Source organism: Mastigoproctus giganteus, chromosome 12, assembly GCF_048544385.1.
Source record: "Mastigoproctus giganteus isolate SK-2022 chromosome 12, ASM4854438v1, whole genome shotgun sequence".
NCBI classification, from domain to species: domain Eukaryota; kingdom Metazoa; phylum Arthropoda; class Arachnida; order Uropygi; family Thelyphonidae; genus Mastigoproctus; species Mastigoproctus giganteus.
In genome coordinates this window covers 129412925-129430769 of record NC_143586.1, presented here as the reverse complement: position 1 = coordinate 129430769, position 17845 = coordinate 129412925, and the positions used below count along the sequence as shown (strand labels likewise).

The 17845-nt window shown below is 36.2% G+C and overlaps 1 pseudogene across 1 annotated transcript in view; it reads left to right on the top strand.

Annotated features, from left to right (window-relative positions):
* Positions 1 to 17845, top strand: part of LOC150077415 (RNA-binding protein 1 pseudogene) — a 72834-nt pseudogene that overhangs the window by 31569 nt on the left and 23420 nt on the right. The window contains exon 3 of the transcript XR_016547672.1: positions 15728 to 15814. The product of XR_016547672.1 is annotated as an RNA-binding protein 1 pseudogene (transcript). The remainder of the gene's footprint in view (positions 1 to 15727; positions 15815 to 17845) is intronic.

The following is a 17845-nucleotide window of genomic DNA, read 5'->3' as shown; positions in this document are numbered from 1 at the left end:
CCTCAAGGGCAGCAGTAAACAACTTAGGAGATATTGTCTCCTTTCTCGATTTTAAATTTGCTACTATCTTTTGTCTAGTCTAATAAAGGAGGTAGCATTCTCATATTTTCTTCAAAATCATAATATATGGGGGTATCTATGCCTTGTCTTTCCAGTGCCCGAAACATTGCCTTATGCTGTATGGAGTCAAATGCGTTTTCATAATCCACAAATGCCAGGCATAATGGTGTTTTATATTCATTTGCTTTCTCCATTAGCTGTGATATTACATGAAGGTGATCCATAGTTGAGAATCCTATCCTAAAGCCAGCTTACTCTTTCGGTTGATTCTCATGAAGTATTCTTTCTAATCTGTTAGTAATGACCCTTGTGAACAACTTGTAGTTGTGGGATAACAAGCTAATTGGTCTATAATTTCCAATTTCTGATTTATCTCCTTTCTTATGCAGCAAAATTATGATTGCATTATTCCACTCCTTAGGCGTTACACCTTTTCTATTGCATTTTGTGAAGAGTCTTGCTAGTTTTTGAGTCATGTCTCTCCCTCCCAATTTTAACAACTCTACATCTTCCCCCGGGGCTTTCTGATTCTTCATTTTCTTCAACGCATGTTCTTCCTCATCATGAGGGAGAATGTGTGTGTGTGTGTGTGTGTGTGTGTGTGTGTGTGTGTGTGTGTGTGTGTGTGTGTGTGTGTGTGTGTGTGTGTGTGTGTAGTTAGATTGTTTAAACTACTTCAATTTTCTGGTATTTATTTTCTATAAAGGTATTAAGGTGTAAACGGAACAGGATATTCATTTAGAAAGTGTAGTCTTTCCTATTCTAATTGCCACACAGCAATAGCATTAACGTTGCAAGTGATAAATTGAAAATAATCATTTAGACATTTATATTAATTATTTAAAACTATATATATATAGCAGATATATACCTTATATATATAGCAGAGAAAAAGTATATAGCAGAGGCTAAACACAAAACACAAAAATAATTCTTAAGTGAGAGAGAACAGTAATTAAACTGGCTGCTTTCTTTTGGATGGAGTGTGAGAGTTGTACTTTAGGAGCAGCACCTCAGATGTGCAAACAGTATTTGTAATATGCATATTCCAAGTGAGGTTATCCCCAGGAAAGGCATGTGCCCTTGCTTAGAGGTCTGTTTAATGTTTAAGATGGTGTGGTAAATATTGTAAGATTTCCAAAATTCTCTTAACATAAAATTTTTCTCATTGTCTACTGCAGACAATGCCTGAGCAAATGTTGTGCGTAAATAGTATGCTTTTAAATTTGAAATAACACCCTGATGCATAGGTTGGATGAGAGAAGTCGTGTTTGGCGGTAGAAATGTGACTTGCGTTCGAATGGAAATCATCTAGATGCGTAAGAAGTCCAGGGGCGTTATCTAATAGAAGCAAAATCCTGAAAGGAACATTGTTGTCTTTACAGTATTTGTGTTGAATAGCTGCCTTCATCGATAATTTTTTCCAACACATCAAAAAATTTCTCTGCAGCTGCAGAATTGGCACTGATGACTTCACCGCATACTTCAACGTTGTGAAAACCAGCATGATGCTTGAACCTATTAAACCACCCATTGCTTGCCACTAACTTGTGTTGGGGTTCACCGTACTTATCCTTAATATCTTTATAAATACTTGCTTTTGCATGAATGGTCATTAGACTCAGGGGCAGTCGCTTCTAAATCTGATTTTCCATCCATATTATTAACAGCTGTTTTGTGATCACTGTTGTTCTTAAGTGGTTTGATCCTTTGACATGTTCTTTTATACACACACTGTCCTTTAAAATAGTATTCACTGTTGAAGCACCGAGACAGAATTCCCTTGCAATAGATGACAAATTTTTTTTTCCTGTTTCGTACTTCTTAATCATTTTCATCTTCATTTCTAAATCAATTTTGTTTCGTTTCCTGGCACTACCACCAGTTGCACTTTTCATTGGTCGCTTTCCTTTCATCATTGTAATATGTAAATAGGAATGAAGAGAAGTTTCTGGAAATTTGTTTTTTATATGATTGAAGATTTCAGTGAAGGGGGGGAACACATTTCACCATAATAGTGTAAAAACCCACACAGTTGAAGTTATTGGTATTATCGCAAATGCAATAAGATCGAGTTTACTACCTGTTTATAAGTAGATGCACTAACAGAAAAGCCCAATAAACTGGAAAGTGCAAATTGTTTCGTGGTCGTGGCCTCCAAGACGTGCTTTAGAAAAATATCACAAAGGCATTTAAAATTGATTCTTATAACGGGAACATATGATAACGATGAAAGGGTAGTGCAATTTCCATTATAAATGTGACCTTTTAGAGAGATAAATAGCTTAGTAATATAGTGAATTTTTCAACTTCCAAGGACTTGGAACGAATTACAAAAAAAAAAAAAACAATGTGTTATTGGGTTCACATTACGATATTTTCACGATACCTCCATTTATTCCTATGGGATGCAAAATACGTTACCACGATTTTTTTAAGTTTGCACTGGTCGGCAAGAACTTGCGTAAAGTCGAATTTCCGTAAGTTGAGTATTACGTAAGTCGGAGAGTTCCTGTATACAGTTAAGCTTTCAGCATTCCAAAATCTCCCTCTAGCTAGGGACATCTGGGTTGTAGTGCTCTAGATTTTAACTACTTTTCATGTGTGGGATCAGTTTCACTTCCTACTCACCTCTCCCAGCGAAAAAAAATTGTGATGTAGTTACAAAACAGAACTGTGAGAAATTATATTACAGTTGTACATTGAAAATTGTTATCCTGTTTATATAATTTGAATAAATGAATAAATTTATTTCAGATATATATATATATTAGTAGTCATGAAGGGCAATGTGCTAACGTTACTAGTAACGCTAGTTGTGGAGAACAAAGGCGAATGGAACTGAGATCGCTTTCACGGTGAACAAAGAAGGGAGCTAAGATAAAGGAGAAGTAATAAGGAATAATAAGAATAATAAGAATAACTTAGTGCTGTTCGTCCTGTGATTTCAGCACCTTTTTCTAGGGCCAGCCGCCGAAATCAAAGGAGGAAATGGAAATAAGTGGGTAAAGCCTCTGTTTATGACATGAAATGCATGCCCTATGTGATACATGTGAAAAGTAGGTAAGGTTTGTTTAAGTCAGTTAAAATAATTTGTTTAAATTTAATATTAATTTTGATAGTGTGGCGCATATATTTCATGGCTGACCCAACAGAGGCTGGAAGTAAAGATTAAAAGAATAACAAGAATAAAAAGCAAGAAATGGGATAACTTACATGGGGTCATAGCGATCTGTACTGTTGTGGAGAAATAAAATGTTTACACTGAATGTGAGCTAAGGTATGTGGTATAGGCTGGCCACCCCAGGTGTAACAGGTTTGAGATGTATTCAAATAATTTAAGTTAAATTAGCGAAGTAGAAAATTAAAATTATTTTAACCAATTTTTGTTATGAATTTAAAGGAGGTTAAACAATTGAAGAAATGCATCCCAGGATAGAAAGGAATAAATGGCTAGCAAAGTAGTGGTATATAGCCGCTGAACTTTGTATACACGAGGAAAGTGTTTTAAAGCAGAAAAGGAGCATCTCGGGTATTATGTTCAGTAAACTAATGGCTTGCAAGAAATAAAAATATAGGGAGTAGAAAAGCATAAAGAGTACTGAAGAAGACAAAAAGCTTTACTGAACGCAATACCCGAGATGCTCCTTTTCTGCTTTAAAACGCTTTCCTCGCCTATACAAAGTTCAGCGACTATATACCACTAGTTTGCTAGCCATTTATTCCTTTCTATCCTGGGATGCATTCCTTCAATCATTTAACCACCTTTAAATTCATAACAAAAATTGGTTAAATTATTTGAATACATCTCAAACCTGTTACACCTGAGGGAACTAGCCCAACATAATTAATTTTTTTTATTTTAAAACCTTCCCGATTCCTTACACCAGGGGTGGCCAGCCTATACCACATACCTTAGCCCACATTCACTGTAAACATTTTATTTCTCCACAATAGTACAGATCGCTAAGACCTCATGTAAGTTATCCCATTTCTTGCTTTTTATTCTTGTTATTCTTTTAATTCTTTACTTCCAGCCTCTGTCGGGTCAGCCATGAAATATATGCGCTGCACTATCAAAATTAATATTAAATTTAAACAAAATTATTTAAACTGACAAACCTTACCTACTTTTCAAGTGTACCACGTGGGGCGTGCATTTCATGTCAGAAACAGAGGCTATATCCCCTTATTGCCATTTCCTCCTTTGATTTCGGCGGCTGGCCCTAGAAAAAGGTGCTGAAATCACAGGACGAACAGCACTAACTTATTCTTATTAATTCTTATTATTCCTTATTACTTCTACTTGCCTACGTGCAGAGGTTTGCCTTTAGCCAGTGGATAGTTTATTGCTGGAACAGACTTCCATTTGTTGTTTTGGAAGTTGATAGCTTAAATAGATTTAAGGCTGAACTAGACAAACATTTGGAGTGACCAGATGGGTAGTAGTAGTAGTAGTAGTGGCATGTGATGCAAGAAAGCAAATGTATGAGCTTATGCAGCATCAGCCAAAAAAAAAAAAAAAAATCACACTTCCCTCCAAATGCCTGTCCAGTTCCTCCTTAAATTTATTCAACCTATCAACTTCCACAACGACAGATGGAAGTTTGTTCCAGCAATTAACCACCCGCTGGCTAAAGGCAAATTTCTGCACATCTATTCTACATCTGTCTTTTCTTAATTTGAATTTATGCCCCCTTAGGTTCGTAATCTGAACGAGTGGAAGGATCCCATCAGAATTCAGCGTGCTCAACCCATTCAAGGCCTTATATACCTCAATCAGATCACCGCGCAGGTGCCTAGTCTCCAGCCACTGCAGTTTGCAGAACTTAAGCCTCTCTTGGTAAGAGGATCCCTTCATTCCCCTCACCAATCTTGTTGCCCTTCTCTGTACACGCTCAAGTAAATCTACATCCTTCCTAAAATGAGGCCTCCAGACCTGTACGCAGTAGTCAAGGCGTGGCCTGATCATTGCCTTATACAGAGGGATAATCACCTCCTTTTCCCTGCTACAAAATTCCTATATATCATTGACAAAACCCCATGACCTGCCCTGGCAGCCTGTCTGCATTGCTCAGAGAACTTCATATCTGCTTGCACAATTACTCCCAGGTCTTTTTCATTTTCTACCACCTAAAGTGTAGTACCACAGAGTTGGTACGTTTCTCTGGGGTTACTTCTACCCATATGCAGTACTTTGCATTTGTCAAGGTTAAACTCCAGTTGCCACTTATTAGCCCATCTGCCCAAATTATCTAGATCCTGTTGCAGTAGCACACTGCCATTACTGTCATTAACAACCCTGCCAACCTTTGTATCATCTGCAAACTTCGACATTAAGCCTGATATACCTTCATCAATATCATTGATAAATATACAAAACAACAGTGGACCTAACACCGAACCCTGTGGGACTCCACTAATAACATTAGTCCAAGAAGAGCAGCATCCATTGATTACCACCCTCTGTCTTCTCGCACTTAACCATCCTTTTATCCATTGTAGCAACTTACCCTTAATACCATTCTGCTCCAATTTGTACAATAGTCTTCCATGCGCAACAGTGTCAAAAGCTTTCCTGAAATCCAAATATATGATATCAAAATTATTTTTTGCATCCAGTTCCTTTGTAACCACATCATAATATCCTATCAAATTTGTCAGACAAGACTTTCCCTTAACAAACCCATGCTGTGTCTGAATTATTGCTGCAGTCTTGTCTAGATGATCCTGCAATGCATCTTTAACCAGTGACTCCATTATTTTACCCGGAACAGAAGTTAAACTAACTGGTCTGTAATTACTCGTGTCACCCTTCGATCCCCCTTTGTGAATTGGGGATACATTTGCACTTCTCCAGTCCGTGGGAACCTCCCCTGAGTCCAAGAATGCTATCATAATTATGGCTAAGGGTTTGCTTAGTTGCTTTGCCGCCTCCTTTAATATAACTGGATAGATCCCATCCACCCCGGGTGCTTTTCTTACGTTTAACTTCAGCAATTTCTCTTCCACTTTGCTCTCAGTTATTACAAAATCATTAAGTATCTTGGTACAATTTGATAACCTTCTGCCATTTTCAAACCTTAGTAATTCGTCATGTGTGAATGTAGATGCAAAATACTCATTCAGTTTGTTTGCTATCTGAGCAAGATCATCAACAGTCGAACCATCGATGTCAAGTGGACCAATCAGATTCATCCCCTTCCTTTTAGAGTTTATATAAGTAAAGAAGTCCTTGCTGTTTTTCTTAGCATCTGTTGCCAAGGATTTCTCGTAATCTGCCTTCGCCTGCCGAACCCCCTTTGTGACCTGATTACAGATTAACTTATATCTGCCATAGGCTTCTGAGTCGCTTGATAATTTATATGCATCCCATGCATTTTTCTTCTCTGTTACGAGTCTCATTAGTTCATTTGACAACCATTTAGGCCTAAACCTTGAACAATATTTCTTAATAGGTATGAAACTTTTAGTAGTTTCCACGATTAATTCCTTGAATGCTTCCCACTTAGAATTTACTGTTGGTAACATCATCAGTTGATCCCACTGTACAGAATTTAAAAACTGTCGGAGACCACTGTACTCGCCTTTACGGAAGCAAAAACCCTTTCCTTTACCCCTGATGGTAATTAAATCTTTAAGTAAATCCCACGTCAGTACACTGTGATCACTGCCACCTAGTGGTTCTTTTATCTGCAAATTCCTAATACATGAATGATCACTGCTGATAACCAGATCAAGAGTATTACTTTCTCTGGTTGCCTCTCGAACATGCTGCTGCAGAAAACAATCATCCAATAAATCCACAAAAGTCTGACAAGTTCCAGTCAATATCTGGGAAGTTAAAATCCCCCATTATAAGACATTCCGATTTACTAGCCCACTCTATTTCTCTGTACAATTGTTCATTATACTCATTCGAGTCATTAGGCCTATAACACACTCCTACTCTAATTTTTGCTTTCGCAGTGCTTATGTCACACTAAACTGATTCAACAGTGCACTGTTCATCTATATCAACTGGATGCACTTCTTTTGATTTTATGTTTTTCTTTATTAACAGCATAACACCGCCTCCCTTCCTATCCTGTCTATCCTTTCTGTACACATTGTACTCCCCAAATTCCAGTTAGGCATTCCTTATATCTGTGTGACACCACGTCTCTGATATCCCAACAATATCCGCCTTTGATGTCTTGACCAACACTTCAAATTCATCAAATTTATTTACTATACTTCTAGCATTATTATACATGCACCTATTCTTATTCTTAGTTACTCTAACACATCCCATATACCCCCCCTGTTTCACGATGACTGCCATCCGTCCCTGAAACCCCCAACACCCCTCGCTCCAGGTCGCTACTTATTCTAATAGAAGCTGTGCAAGAATCACCTTCACCTCTGCCTACGGCTACTGTTAAACTATTATTCCTTGTATCCCTCCAAGCTATCAGTTTTCCGACCCACCTAACACTGCCTTGATAGCATCAGCAAATATTCTTGCACCCTTTCTATTTAAGTGTATCCCATCCCTGTAGAAGCAGTCTCTCCTGTTAACAAGTACAGTCCAGGCTGAAAAAAATTCTATCCTTTGAGCCTTGCACAATCTTTCCAGGGCCGAACTGATCGACAAGGCTCTGATCATATACTCCCTCCTATCGTGTCTGGGCAGAATTGCAGTCACTTTCAAATTCAACCCTAATTCACGGCTTTTTTTTCATCAGTGAGCTGTACTTGTTAAGTAATTCTGCCGGTCTCCTACTCTTAATATCATTAGTGCCAATGTGTACAACTATATCACCTTTTGTGCCTCTAAAAGATGATATCTGCTCTACAACGTCATCAACCTTTATCCCTAGCAGACATACCCTGGTCCTGTTCCACCTATCCTTTCTACAAAGCATGTTTCCCATTTCCCTGATAATAGTCACCAACAACTACTAGTTCCTGTGGGACCAGCGCAATCTGCCTTGGGGGTTGCCGCTGTGTTGCGTGATAACCAAGTGCAAGCTCTGGCGTTGATGTGGGCAGCTGAGAGCCTGACAGGCCCCTCAATTTAGATCTTTCGAGGTCATCCACCCTGTCCTTCAAACTCTCATATAGGCCCATAACAACGCTGAGTTGTCGCCTGATTTCCTTACACTCCTTACATCGTGCACACACAAAGACATCCCCCATGGCAATATCATGTTCCGTTCCATATAGTTCGGCAAACATTTCACAAGTTGCACATTTTTTCAGGCTGTGATGCGTTGGAGAATCGCCCCCCCCCCCCCCCTCAGTTCTCTCCCGAGTCACAGCACTCCTGCCACTTTGTGCCCATTGCTTTGCTGCTCTAGTTTGGGGCATGATATTTTAAATTAATAAGATCAATAAATTAAATTAAATGTCAATACTACACTATCTAATAGAAACAGTGAAGTGAATGAGAAGATTTTTTTTTTTTGGCTGATGCTGTATAAGCTTGCTTTCTTGCATCATATACCTCAAGTAATGCTGTCATTAACCACTCTGCCAAGCTTTGTATCATCTGCAAACTTAGACATTAAAATTGATATGCCCTCATCAATACCATTAATAAACGGAGAAAACAACAATGGGCCTAGTACTAATTTTTGGGGGGGACTCTGCTAATAAGAATTAATTAATTAGTGTAAGAAGAGCAGTGCCCATCGATAAACACTTTGTCTTCTCCCATTCAGCCATTCCTCTATCCATAGCAGCAACTTCCCCTTAATGCCACAATGCTCAAAATTATATAGCAGTCTTTATATACTATATAATATCGGTGTAAATACACCATAGTTAGCTCATGGAAATAAACTGCAATCGTGGTGTGGAGGCATCGATTTAATTGTCACAATATCAGATACAATTAAAACAATGCCTTTACACTGCGATTGTGGTTTCTTTTTGTGAGCTAACTATAGTATATTCTTAGGATTTATTCCATTATTACAATGGTTCTCCTCAACCTAACATCAAAAAGCCATTCCTTTATTCTTTTTTCCATCTTCTATCTTCCCAATCTCCATCCACCAATCCTCTTCTATTCACAGCTGCGCTCACACTCCCTATTCATGTCCTTCTTGGTCTTCCTCTCTTTTCCTTCGCCATGGCATCCATTCCATGGCTCTTCTGGGCAATCTGTCGTCCCCCATTCTCGTCACATGGCCAAACCACTCCAATCTTTTCTCCTCTATTTTATTAATGCTGGTTCTTTGGATATTTGTTGTATTCCTTATCATGTCATTTCTAACTTTTTCAGTCCTAGACCTTCTTGCGACTATGGTACATTTACACTGATATTATATAGTTATTTCAAATTCATATCATATTATGTCTTGTGCATTTACATTATTATTATAGCAGTCTTTCATGGGCAATAGTATCAAAAGCTTTTTTGAAATCTAAGTATGTGATGTAAAAATTATATTTTGCATTCCCCTTTAAATGGATACTCATAGTATTCAATGAGATTGGGCAGACAAAATCCCCTTAACAAATCCATGCTGACTGCAATATAATTACATTCCTGACTAGATGGTCCTACATTACTTCTTTAATCAGTGACTCAATTAGTTTCCCCTGAAAGAGAAGTTAAGCTAACAGGTCTGTAATTACCCATATCACTCTTTGTCCCCGTTTGTGAGATGGGAATACATTCACACATCTCCAATCCATAGGGACCTCCTCTAAATCCAAGGATGCTCTCATATATAATTATGAATAATTCAGTTACCTGTGGGTTTTAACAATGTTTATAGCAGGGCTTAACACACACACACACACACAGTCACCATGGCAACTAGTATTTTACAGATCAGTCTAGCAGCTGTGAGGTTTAACTGCTAGTTCTGTTTTATGATTGCTGTGGCCCGAATCTTGCATGATTCATACAACTTTCATCAAAAGTACAATAGATGGACTTGGAGTAATTGTGCGGTCAGATATGAAGACCTGTGAGTAATTGTGCAGTCAGATATGAAGTTTTCTGAGCAATGCAGACAGGCTGCCAGGGCAGATCATGGGGTTTTGTCAATGATATACAGGAATTTTTCTAGCAGGGAAAAGGAGGTGATTGTCCCTCTGTATAAAGCAATGGTCAGGCCACGCCTTGAGTACAGGTCTGGAAGCCTCATTTTAGGATGTATATTTGCTTGAGCGTGTACAGAGAAGGGCAACAAGATTGGTGAGGGGAATGAAGGGATTCTCTTGCCAAGAGAGAGGCTTAAGTTCTGCAAATTGCAGCGGCTGGAGACTGGGCACCTGTGAGACAATCTGATTGAGGCGTATAGGGCCTTGAATGGGTTGAGCACGCTGAATTCTGATGGGATTCTTCAATACTTGTTCATATTACGAACCTAAGGGGGCATAAATTCAAATTGAGGAAGGACGGATGTAGAGTGGATGTGTGGAGGTTTGCCTTTGGCCAGTGGGTGGTTAATTGCTGGAACAAACTTCTATCTGTGGATGTGAAAGTTCACAAGCTAAATAAATTTAAGGAGGAACTGGACAAGCATTTGGAGAGAATGGTTGTGTAAATTTTATTTTATTATTATTATTTTTTTTTTTTTGGCTGCTGCTACAGAAGCTCATAATGCTTGCATTCTTGCATCACATGCCACTATTACTACTATTTCTTACTCTCTCTCTCTCTCTCTCTCTCTCAAGGTAACTCAGAATTTTTTTTTTTTTTTTTTTTTCCACTGGTGCAGCAAAAGCTTCAGGCTTCCTTGCACCATACGGCTAATAATAATAATAACTTTATCTTAGCTCCCTTCTTTGTTCACCGTTATAGCGATCTCAGTTCCGTTCTCGATAACTTGCGTTACTAGTAACGTAATGTTAGCACATTGCCTTTCACGACTACTAACTTATGTAGAAATTATGGTCGTTGGGTACTTTCTGCATATAGCATTGTCCCAGGTCCATAATCCATTATTATTATTTTTATATATATATATATTCAAATAAAATGCAGTCTTTTTCAGTAATCATAAGAGGAAACCTTATTGTTTCTCTTGTGATTACTGGATTGTGCAATGCAATTGAGCTGTCATTAAATATGGATATGATTTTCAATCAGTGGAAGAGGATCATTAATAAACAAGAGGAAAAGAGTGAGAGAAAGAACTGGTCCATCTACCATCATCTTCAGTAAGTGAACAAATAAAAAAAAAAAAAAAATGGTTATCCTATTGCAAAAAAACAGACTGCAGTCCATAGAATGGGAGCGTGTTTAAAAAGCTTTGAAAATATCAAGGATAGCGTGACATTTTCAAAGGCTTGTTGATTTTCAGGTTCACCGAACTTTTACTTATAATTTATTGAGTATCAAGCGCTGACCGGGCTAGTGGGGTGGGTTAAGTGCCTGCCTGGCAACCCAAAGGTCGCGGGTTCGAATCCTGCATCGGGCTTGGATCAAAGTACTGCCAAAAACCTTGGGGGGTGCATTATGGCCACAGAAGCCGATGCACCAACAACTAACAAAAAAAAAAAAAAAAAAAAGAGTAGCAAGCTAGTATGTCACTAGTGGAGTAACACTGACAGAATCCATATTGTTGATTACTGAGTGGAAGTGATTGAGATAATGTAAGAGGTGGTTGATGGAGTTCACCTTTGCATTGGGAAGAGAGAGTAAGGTACGTGCAATAGAACAGTAATTGGAAGGGAGGGGTTATTACCCTTTTTAGGAAGGAAAAATACCAATGAAATAAACTTTTAAAAAAAGGTGACAAAACAGGAACACAATTTTGAGAAAAAAATGGAGACTTACTTTTAAAAAAGTTTGGCTGTGGAATAAATGAGTGAAAATATGCTTTCAGCCATTGAGTAATTGATTGTTGGAAGCAAATTTCCATCTGGAATTATGGAAGTGGGTGGTCTGAATAAATTAAGGAAGAATTGGAAAAATTATTAGGGGAATGGACGTGTTTTTTTTTTTTTTTTTAACCTTCTTGGTATCAAGGTTTTTCAGAATTCTAACCACTGACGGCATTGAGTGGGTTTGGTCTAGTGGTTGATTTACCAGTATCATCAATTACTGGTGTTAGAAGTAGAATATAAGTGAGCCTAAAGAAAGTATAGATGGACAGAAGTTATGACCAATAGCTTTGGCTAGAGACTACCATTTTTGAACAAGAAGCAGGTTTCCTGCTCTTATCTTGTTCAAAATTGAATTTGGGGTGAATAATAACTGTTTTACAACTCTTCCCGGCTTTAATGTAGGCAGAAAATGAAGCTGGTAATTTTGGATACAAGCAAGTTATGATGTGCTACGTTCTTATCTTGTGAACAGCCGTAGCACATTTATTTGCAAACCAAAGTTTAGATAAAAGGATAAGATGGCACACCCAGGGTCCTGAGCTGGATATCATCATCATTCTCTTTCTTGGTGATTCCCTATTCTCTCTCTCTCTCTCAGCGTGGCTCAGGAATTTTTTTTTTTTTGGCTGGTGCAGCATAAGCCTCAGGCTTCCTTGCACCATATAGCTAATAATAATAATAATAATAATGTTTGGGTGGAATGAGGAATAATGGATTTCATCCCTACAAGAATAATTTCATTGATTTGATTTGAGTAAACAAAGGGATTGGAAGATTTAAAGCAGAAATCCAAGCAAATAAAAGAGGATAGAATTCACAAATCATTCCATTTCTAATTCTTGTTAATTTCTAACTTAGGAAAACATTAGTTTGGAGAAAATCATATTGCAAAGATGGAGGTCAAAGAAATGAGTGATATGTTGAGTTAGGTGAATTTGTCATAATGGTGTGTAAAAGATGGTGAAAGACTTGATCATGAGGTTTTGATTGCCCATCACCAGTAAAGAGATTTTAAGTCAGCAGAGGACAAAAGGGAGAGATTCCAGATTGAGGGAGTCTGTGATGAGGAATATATAGTAAATACAGGTAGTTCCCGACTTTACGATTTAATTTGTTCCTAGTGCATGCTTGTAAAGCAGGAATTTATTTCCCATAGACATAATGTTAAAAACAGGGGTTATGGTCTCAACAATGAAATTTTACCAATAGTAATGTTAAATAAAGGTCAACAAAACAGTAGTTTATGCTTAAACAATGATTTATTTGTCCAAAGAAATGAAAACATGAACTTTAAAATCAGCCGAATTAGAAATTATTATTAAAGAAATGCAAATATTAAAGAATGTTTATTCTTTATAATCATCACTAAATGCACATTTCTTGATGGTTTGTCACTCATTGTTGGCTCGGCACTCTTTGGTAGCACAAGGAGTCTTCTTCAGAAATGCTTCAAGAGTTGTTTGTTTTCAAGACAGTTTTCTCTTTTCTTTATGAATTTCACGATAGCATGCATAAACATTTTTTAAATCTGTAGCAACTTTTCTAGCGCGCTCAAAATTTGAATCTTGTGACTCAACAATCTCAATTGCTTTTCTGTGTGTTGAAAAGTTTCGTCAAGCCCCTTGAGAGTGAAGGAATGAACGAAGAGGAATTTCAGTTATTAAATCTTCTTTTTCCACAGCTTCTTCACATTTTGCAATTTCAATGCGGTCTTTGTTTGTGAGCTCTCCATTGTGTGCATGAAGCAGATCAGTGTTAGTTGTAGAAACCTCAAGCTGTAATTAGTTAGCAATATTAACGACCACTTCTCTAGCTGAGTAGTCAGGAGAAGGAGTGTAGTAGTACACGCTCTTTGAGTAGACCACGGTTCAGGCTCCTGATTGCTAAATACGGTCAATCTACCAACCTGCACTGGATCAGGTGGCAGATTATGGTCCATTTCCCTCAACATGAATTGTTTGAGGAGGCTTCCGTCCTGCAGTGGGTTAATAATGGCTGCTGCTTACCTTACCTCTGTTTCATTTTGTATGATCTCCGCTGTAGTAGTAGTTTGTATTGTATAGCTATGTGCATGGTTTGAAATGCCGTATTTTTGAATGTTTAGTATTTATTTAATACAATTAATATTCATATTTTCAATTTTGTTGATATTTGAAAAAAATAACTTGTAAAGCGGGAATCTGTACAGTAAACCCTCACTAATCCGGTTACAGTTAATCCAGATTGAAATAAGAACAATGCCTTCATGGTTGAGGACTGTACTTTGAAAGACACACAGGATTTAGGAAGGCAGAAGAGTCACTCTGTGCAGAGAGAGAGACAGAGACAGAACATACATCACATTGTCTTGCATGTTGTTCAGTACTGTTGTTGACTCAAGATGGGTGCAAATGCTTATATCGCTTCATCTGTGTACTTATATGTATATATTTACATAAGTTGACATTTTATGTATTTTTGGGTTTATGTAATTGTTGGCTTAACCACAACACCGTTGCATTGTCAAGGTTCTCGTATGCAGACGGTTTCATAATTTTTCTGATAGTTGTGCTTTTAATGCTATCAGATGTGCCCGCAAAATCTAATAGCTTCCCTTTATTTTTTGAAATGTCACGTATGGTTTGGTTACCAACGTTGTAATGGGTCATTAAAGATTTAACGGATGCACTGTTTTCAAGCTTTTGAATAATTTCAAGTTTTTGTTCAATTGAAAGCACAACTCTTTTGCCTTTACACATCATTTTCACAATTTCTAAACAAAAAAAAAATATATTTACTATAAAAAAAAATTGACACTCCTGACAAATATAAATAATGAAAAATTTTTTTTGTGTGTGTGTGTGTGTGTGTGGATGGAGCACAACAATCCATGCAATACACTAAAACAAACTAAACGTTTGTTCTCTTTCCATTGTATTTTTGAGGTGTGAAGACAGTGGGCGTTGCAGTATAATGGGTAACATCTCCCAATCATAACTTATAATGCCACTGTTTATACCTTTCTATTTATTACTTGAATTTTATGATTTCTGGTGGATTTTTTTTTTTTTTTTTTTTTTTTTTTTAACTTTGGAGCCTTGAACTGTCCCAGTTAATCGAGAGTCTGCTGTGCAACTTCTGAGTCTTCTGTCGATAGATAAATGTAGTGTCTTTTTATAGTTCTTAAATAGACTCTACAGTGATATTTCTTTTTATTACTTTCATCAGCACTACCTATATCATTAAATTTTCTGTCTATTTGTGTTCTTAAGTTGTTTTGTCTTTTAGGGCAATCTTTCGCTTCACTAATCCAGATTAGCGAGGATCTACTGTAATTACTCTATATTCGTGGTGGTTAAGGCAGCTGATAATTGAGATTCTCTTCGAAAAAGTTAGTGGGGGCTTTGAATTCTTAAGTCTCTTCAGTGGGTGCTATAGTTAGTTGATTTAGATGGAAAAAGAAGCCCTCTCCTTTCAGTTATTTCAAAAGTTTTCAGTTTGTAGAACATGTACATATTGCCCACTAACATGTGCGTATATGAACATAGCACATTAAAAAACTGTATCAAGTACCATAATAATTTCATGTTATGACCTGAAATTGCTAATATATCAAAAATTTCTTGGTACAAGGTAAAGATCATTGAAAACTATGTAATAAATAACTAGCCATTGGAATAAATAACTAGCCATTAATAAGTTCATCTTGTGTATTCTCCCTTTGACAGTACTTAAAATTAATAGTTCTGTATAAAAATTTAAAAAATCATTCTTAAGTTTGTTAACTAGCAGTTAAACTTCTGTTTCCCAGAATTAGTTTATACAGTAAAATTGAATTACTTTTAAATAATTTCAGACGAATGTGTGGTACTAGGGTTCGTGTTGAGATGTCTCATGGTCGATCACGGAGAGATGGGGGAGGAAGGAATCCTCCACCTCAAAGGTAAGTTTAAAGAAGTTGCATATTTAACTCATTTCATGTGAGAAAATGAAGTTTATTTTAATAAATTTATATGAATTATATAAATTTTTTTCTTAGTATATTCTTAAAATTTTGGTATGTGATTTGCAGCTTTCCAAGTCTTGCCACTTTGATTCTTGTATTTGGATAAGTCCTCATTTCCCTTCCCTTCCCCCCAGTTGGAAACTAGATCTTCAACAAATTTTTCAAGCGTTTAGAGAGTACTAGAAATTGTGCAGCAAACAGAAAACATTCAGCCAATAGCAGTTCTGTGGTTAGAGATATCTAATTAGTGTGGGTGACTAATATGGAGTGAAAATAATCATGGTTCGTTCACAGCATATATTAGTGTAACTAACTGATTAAAATATAATTATTATATAATACATTTACAACTTTATATTTATTTCTTTGCATGCTCCATACTAGGTAGCCAGTGAGTTCTAGTCCTGTTCTTTCTCTTTGTAACTAATAACTGGTTCAGTTTTTAGATGGCCTTGGTTGGTTAAGCTTTTGCTTATAGTTCACATCTTTCCCTTCTGTTACTCTTGTTTATGTTTTTGGCCTGAAGCAGAGGAAATACATGCTGTTGCATTTACTATCAACTTAAAGGTAATTAACAAAAAAAGTGTCAAATTATTTTTGGATGCTGAACTATAATAGTTCAGAACAGTATAGCAGTGATATAGTTCAACAGATGGACTGCAGTCAGATGGCAGTGGAGTACAATAATGGTGTGATGACAGGGGTATATTGGAATGAACAGTGCATTCCAATTTAAATAATTCTAATTGTTTGCTCTTGAAAAATTATTGAGAATCTGTGGCTTGTCTGAGGATTATTTTTTATTTTCTGTAAGTTATTTTTTTAGAGATGTATTGAGTGTCAGACAGCTACATGCAGTAAAAAAAAAAAAAAAAAAAATTGTCCATTTCACAGATGGAGAAAGTTTATTTTTAATTCTTCTTGTCTGTTTATGTTGAACTTCTTTTATAATGCATCTTTCATTCACCATTAAAATAAAATTGTCTAAAAAAAACTTAGTAGCTTGGGCCATTTAAGAAATATACATTTCTTAAATGTTCATATAAAATGAACATTTAAGAAATGTATATTTCTGCCCTTTTTTTTTTAAATTTAAATAATTAATTAATTTAAATAATTTTGGAATTAAATATTCCAAAATTACTTGGTTTAATTATGCCAGTTATATAGCAATATAATGGATGGAATGCATCTAGAGCTGTTTCTGGTGAGTGAGCACAATTTGTGTTGAAGAACAGCAAGGTATGTACATTACAATTTTTTTCCATTTGAAACAGCAAAAATTGTTGGTTTTTTTTTTTTTTTTTTTTCATTCTTACAGTGGTTTTTCTGCAAATATTTATATGTGAAATGTATGTTAAGTCAGTCTATATTCCAGTTCATGCATACCCCGATTGTCTTTGTTGTTGTATATTAAACTTCATTTTGTAAGTGACAAATTTTAGTACTGAAATCAATTGGGATTGTTTTGTATAGAAGCACAGCTAGTATTATAATTTTTAAACATGTAAAGAATAAAGTTATTGTGTTTAAAATTTCATGTTTTAAATCACAATTTAATAAGCAAAATAGTGGTCTTTTTAGAGACCTAATTGAACATTAATTAATTAATCACAAATAATGAAAAAAAAAGTAAACATAATTCAATTAATGTAAAATGTAATTTTCGTACAGTTGTCTAAAAGTGTCATATCTTAAGTATACAATTTAGGTGCCGCATCATGCAAAACTTTTTTGCATGATGTGGCACCTAGTTTATTTTATTTATTTTTGGAACTGATCTCATTTTATATTCATATAACTTTTAACCGTCATCCAGGGGTAAAGATTCTGATAATGTAGATTTCAAAATCTCGAGTTACATTGAAATTTTCCCTTCAGTTTAGAACTAATTAATTTTTCTTTAATTTCTTTATTAAGAATTTGCCATTTAATTAGCAAGTAAGCAATCGAATAGCAGGCAGAATC